Here is a 6715-nt window from a genome sequence, read left to right as displayed (position 1 = left end):
CTCTCTCTCTCTCTCTCTCTTTTTTTTTTTTTTTTTTTTTTTTTTTTTTTTTTTTTTTTTTTTTTTTGTTATATCTTCTTTGTCAAACCGAGTAGGCTCGTACAACTAATAGAGAGAGAGAGAGAGAGAAACTGACTGTGAATAATACATACATACTGTTATATATATACGCATTGATTGCCCTTTACATTTTATGTACATATCATACATTTTCATACTCAGACGTCTGTTGAAACAAACAACTAAATATTTCTCTGAATTTTTTCAGAGAAAAGAAAAAAAAACAAGTGAAGAAAATAAATTCGTATCTGACTTGTTTTCTATGTATTGAGATGTATACAAATATATATATATTTATTTGTATAAGTACGTATATGTGAATATGTAATGTGTTTTTATTGTTTGTCGTCACAATGTCTCAAGTAGCTACATTTAAAAGCGCATATGTAGTCGCATGTTTTTATGCAAGTAGGAGCCAAAATACTCTTTTGGGAGGTACATATAAAATTGATCATAATATAAAATACAGTTTTTTTTTTTTTTTTTTTTTTTTTTTAAAAAAAAAAACAAAAAAAAAAATCTCATAATATCCGTCTCAGTGGCCAAAAGTTAGGCAAAGGATCTCGACTATGAGAACTCTCAATGCTTGGTGGGTTCAAATCTCAACTGCGATAGAGTTATTCAATAATACCGAAAGTTTTCAATGCTTTATATGCTTTATGCATTTGCTCTTCAAATTTATTTATTCATTTATATCATAATAATAATAATAATAATAATAATAAGAGAAATTCCAGCAACTATGGTATCTGAACCACGTTATGGACAAAACGAGAATTCTGGTACTTTATGAATTTAATAAAAAACATCATGTCGAGTATCATTGTGTAAATATACGCATAGAGATATATACATCGGAGGCCATCTAAAGCAACGTTGTGTGATGCTTCACAAACTCATCAGCTGGCATAAGCCAAAATAAGAAAGCTTTTGGACTGGGTTACGTCAGGCGTAAATAACGAGAAGAACAGTTTAGTTAGTAATGTCTTCTTCACACTCGCTTAGCCATCATCATCGCTTCCCTTCGCTACTATCCACCCCAATAGGGACGATATGTAATCTGTAGCCCGGTTAAGACGGATGTTGAAAACATGGTCAAGATGAATGTGCCATTAATTGTCCTCCATCTAACAGGTGAGTTACTTTTCTTTACAAATGTACCGACGCCATATATAAATAAATCTAATTTCCCATATGAATCATTTTTCAAATTCAATTCCACTTCTTTCTAAAAACACATGTAGACATGTAGATCAGATATTTTAGATTCGCCGCAAAGCTTCTTAAACTGCAGATGCCGCACGCGGATGAGTTCGATATTATTTTTTTATATAATTGAAAAATAATTTTACTTTTTTTTTTCATTCCAAAAAAAATAAAAAAATAAAAAATTAAATGATTCCTTGAAAGCGCGCTTCTTTTTCGTTTTAAACTATTATCATAGTTTCCCTCGTCCCTCAAAGTAGTAACATATTCATAAGTAATATGGAAACCATAAACGGGTTAAGCTATTTCCATCACTTTGTCCGTCTGTCTTTTTTGTCTGTCTGTGTTGATATCACAATGTCCTTTGCAAGGTTGATTCCATCGAAAGATGGATGCACGGACAGAGATAATTAAATTGGGTTTTTTTTTTTTTTTTTTGCGTATTGTGACCAATTATTGAGGGAATGGCAGCTCAGAGAAAGGCCGTTAGCGGTCGCAGCTTAGTGGCTGTGCGCCTAAAATCGGTAAATGTTAGTCCTTTACCGATTGAGCATTCATTGCAAATTTCGCCGCACTAAGATATGATGGCGCAATAATTGACTTGATAGTCGCGATTTTTATCCAATCGGCCATTGGTGCGGACACTGAATATGAATTTAATGAAATCGTGCTGGGATCTTTAAAGCATATCATCGGTCGTTTATACTGCAAATAACAAATGTAGTATGTCTTGCAGTGAAGGATGTATAAAAGAGAGCACTATGAGCATTAAATAGATTCCGCAAATTTGAAACAAAATAAGTGAATAAGTGAAACTTACGTCAAAATGATCATCATAATTATCCTGCCAAGAGTTCGTTAAATTCTAAATGATTGTCATATAATTATTTAGTTGCAATGGCAGAGGAGATGAACACATCCTTGATTATGTAAAATTTATTTCGAAAGATGAGGAATACAATACATGTTGATAGATAGATAGTTCCAGAAATATGCGTGCAGATCGTTTCGATTTTGATGGTTCGCTTTCTCTTGTCATGTTTTTTCGTTTACATTGTGTTTTTTTTTTTTTTTTTTTTTTTAATTTTTTTTAAATTGGATTTTTTTTTTTTTTTTTTTAATTGTAAAGCTTGTTATCGTGGATGTGTGTGTTTGTGTGCGTGTGTGTGGTAACGGTCTCTTCTCCCGACATAGGAACAGGATACAAGCTTGGACTTTTTTTTTTTTCTCTTTTTTTTTGATGTTATCGAATCAATTAAAAATTTAATCGGATACATTGTTTCGCATCGATTGAAGAAAAAGATAATACGGACGGGTTAGTATTTAGAGAGTGAAGTGAGAAGTTCAAGTGCAGGTAATGGAAATGTTCACGCAACCTGTGTAAGTTAAGAGAAGTTTTTTTTTTGTTTTATTTTTATTTTTATTTTTAAATAAAGCTTAGATACTTATATTGATTACTCGTGTATCGAGTAATTGTTTTTACTCGTAGCAATTATAAACATATTTTCAGTTTTGTATTAAGTTTCAGTTAAATGCCTGGTTACTGCAAAAACATTTCAAAATTGATTAATCTTTTTTTTTAAATATCTCCCCCTGTCACTCTCTCTCACTCTCTCTCACTCTCTCTCAGCGATATGCTTCATACTTGTAGTAATGGCAATGATAAGGAAAGTTTAGAAAAGAAGAAAGGAGTAGAGAGGAGAAAGGCAGCAGTGTTTAGGTAAAAAGATGCAAGACCCCTAGTTTGGTCTAAAAACCGATAAGTAACTCTAGCAAATCCATTCATAGAAACTAACTGTGAATGCACTTAACAAGCTGCGATCGTTTCCATTTGCAGATATATGAAATTGAGCAACGAAAAAGATATGAAAAAAAAAAAGCAAGAAAAAAAGGTCTAACGCCTTTTAATTTCTATCCAATCTGAAATTGGCATTGCTCAATACTATAAATTCATTTCATTCATGAATTAACTTTTAGTCGTAAATTCTCGTTCATATACGTCTGTATGTAGGGTTCGGTCAAATACTTTGTGATTCTGATAATAAAACACGTAAGTAAAACACGTTTCTAATTAACATTTGGATCAAGTTTTTTTTTTTTTTTCCTTTCAATATATTGCTTGGACCTTGCCATGATTTATGTTATACAACGATATGATGACGGATATGATGATGACTTTATCAATAAATTTATCGAAATAATAGGTGCTTGCATGTATTTTGATCAACAATATTTATTTGTGAAAATGATAAAATAATGCGATGTATCCAATGTACATAACGGTTAAATTTGATGATTTTGATGACTTTTCTCTCTATACAAAACAAAGGTATTGAGTTATTCAGTGTATATAGATGACAATCATGGAACGCTCAAAATTACACTTACGATATTCATATACTTTCATTTGCTTTCGCTGCTTGACCGGAAAAAAAAAAGGAAAAGTTTTCTGTAGCGTGTTATGTAATTAACGATAAAAAGTGGAACTACTACGACAATCCCAAGCGCAAAAAGTAATGGGTTGACTCCACATCTAAGCCAAAGACAAATAAACATGAACCTAAATAAAATTTTGCAATGCATTAGATGGTATCGGCATGGTGTAGTGTATACGAACTACTGAAACCGAATCCAATTGTCGCTGTAGATGTCGGTTGAACAGGTTGAACGATGTATTGTTGCACAAAAGACCAGCAATAGCGGCGAACAGACATAAAGCCATCCTCTTGCATGACAATAATCGGTCACAGGCTGCAATAGCTGTCAAGGACAGACTGCTGCAGGTCGAATGCAAAATTCTGCCGCATCCATTTTTTTTATTCACCAGGTCATCATGCACCCAGATTGCCATCTGCTCAGAAGAAATGCGAAAATGGTTCGATGATTGAATGTTGCCAGAAAGATGAGAAAAAGTTGTAGAAAATTATGCAAAATATTTTGCTTAATATATATATATATATATATATATACGTATATATATATATATATATATATATATTGTATCAATTTTTTTAATTAAATGCCTTTTTCAAGTGAAAAAATGATCCCTAATAAAAAAAAAAAAATTAGTTTACTCTATAGATAAGTGCCAAGGAAAATTTTGCAAAAAATATCCTTGTATATATATATATATATATATATATAAGAAGATATATGTATTATAAAAAAAAAAAATACCTATACGCAATATTTTATTTATATATGTGTCCAGGGTATAAACCAAGGTCATTAGAATCGATGGCCGGTATAGTAGAGAGCTTTTTCCAATTTCCATATTTAAGAAATATTGAATCTTGGTGACCGAGCGATCCTCTTCGGTTAATCATAAAATGCATACACTTCTTCATATTTCCCAATTGTTATAAAAAAAAAAAAAAAATAAAAAAAAAATAAAAAAAGCCAAAAAAGATGCTATAAGATAGTATAACGGAGTCAAAAAAAAAACAAAACACGTTTGAATAGATCATCAACGTTTTTAAGCTTCAACTTGAAGCTGACTCTTGCTTTGGAACTATTCCTGGACTCTATTCTTGTATTTTATAGAACAATTAGACAAGCAAATAGACGGACGGACGGACGGACGGACGGAGGGACGGACGCGTCCATTCATACTATATCTCTTGCATTGCAAGTGTTTGATGAGTTTAAAATAAATTCAAATAAATTTTTCAAAATATATCGTCTATGCCTGTGCCTATGCATAGACAGAGTTCATATGTTACTGAAGAATATATTTTTCAGTTTAACAACAGTGTTACATCAAACATTAATAAATAATTATTCGCTGATGTATTATTTATTATTCAGATTCAAATGATTTAAATCTGAATTATGGCTAATGGCTTCCAAGCTGTAATCAATCGAAACGTTGCGAAATTTCTTCTTTATAAGAAAAATAATTGCAAAATTTATCTCGACGGGGACGAAACTTCTTTTCTCAATTTGAGCTTTTAAAAGCAAACCTGTTGTGCTGCATAGAAATCCCCAAATGCAAATCCTCCGTTGACTACTGCTCTGGTGTATATATATACCTATGCCAATATATATATATATATATATATATATATATATATATATATAACAGAATGGATGTAAAAATGTTCTCGCAGACAAGAAATATGGCCAATATCTGATTGGGAACAGTGATCCCAAAACAATGCTATGCACATACATCTTATACATCTTAAGATGTGAACACGTAGCTAATGTTCGTTAAAAGCTTGGGAATCACCATTTCATACTCACGGAGAACAAGTACAATGATTGAACACACTTGATATATATATATATATATATTATGTGTATATGTACACATTCAAGTATATGTTTATGTATTTGACAAATAGCGAAAAAAAATGCATATTATTCTCTTGAGAATCAAACCCACACATACACTAATAAGGTTATATACATATATATATATATATATATATACATAGATGCATATATACGTATAAAAAAAAAAAAACAAAAATTTAACCCAAGCATTACACGTAAGATACTATAAAGCAGCGATAAGCTCTACTGCCAATACGCTGCTTTGTCGGAAGAGAATGCGGGCTGAGTACAAAAAAAAAAAAAAGGAAAAAAAGCTGTTTTGTTGAGTAATCATGGCAACGACTGTGTGCAGTCATTTGATGGTTAAATTACGTATGGCCGTTGATTTTTGATTTTTAAGGAAACGACAAACCTTTTTGGCCCTCGTAATATTGCTTTGCTAAAAACTAAATAAATAAATAAATAAATAAATAAATAAGAAATATTAGAAAAACAATAAAAAAAAGAAAAAAACAAAAAACAAAAAGAAGACAAACGATGAGGAATCTGCACAAAAGGCATCCACAAATTTTGTTTATACGAACATATTTACATGCAGAGACTTTCAGTAATGGAGAAAACACATTTGCGCTTTATAAAAAAGTCAAACGATTATCAGCTATATTCATTTGTTCACACTTCATATATGCATAAACATTCATACATATATTATTATGCTCTCTTACAAATACACAAACAAAACATCATCCATTCATTCGCATTACAGCCGATATTCGGATAGTCGTCTCCTTAAATAAATGCATACACATTTATATTAGTATTGTATGTGTACGTACCTACGTAAATTAGTTTACTAGTATGTGTAATGAATATATATATATATATATATATATATATATATATATATATATATATATAAATGTGTACAGTAAGGCCCCTTGTTATCTATAGTTTAGTATTCTTTCGCGATTTCAAAATTATTATAGTTTTGTTTTTGCGTTACTCATTTTTCATTGGTCATCTCGGAACGCGACTTAACCGATTGAATATATAGCCGAACAATATGCATTCACTTAATGAACGAATCGTTCACGATTAGTGAATGTCATACTGAAAATCTTTGAACTAATAAACGTTGTAAGTACATAATAATGATGTGATATATGGAAAT

This window comes from Glossina fuscipes, unplaced genomic scaffold (genome assembly GCF_014805625.2).
Source record: "Glossina fuscipes isolate IAEA_lab_2018 unplaced genomic scaffold, Yale_Gfus_2 0, whole genome shotgun sequence".
NCBI lineage: Eukaryota > Metazoa > Arthropoda > Insecta > Diptera > Glossinidae > Glossina > Glossina fuscipes.
Note: the sequence above shows the minus strand (reverse complement) of the source record.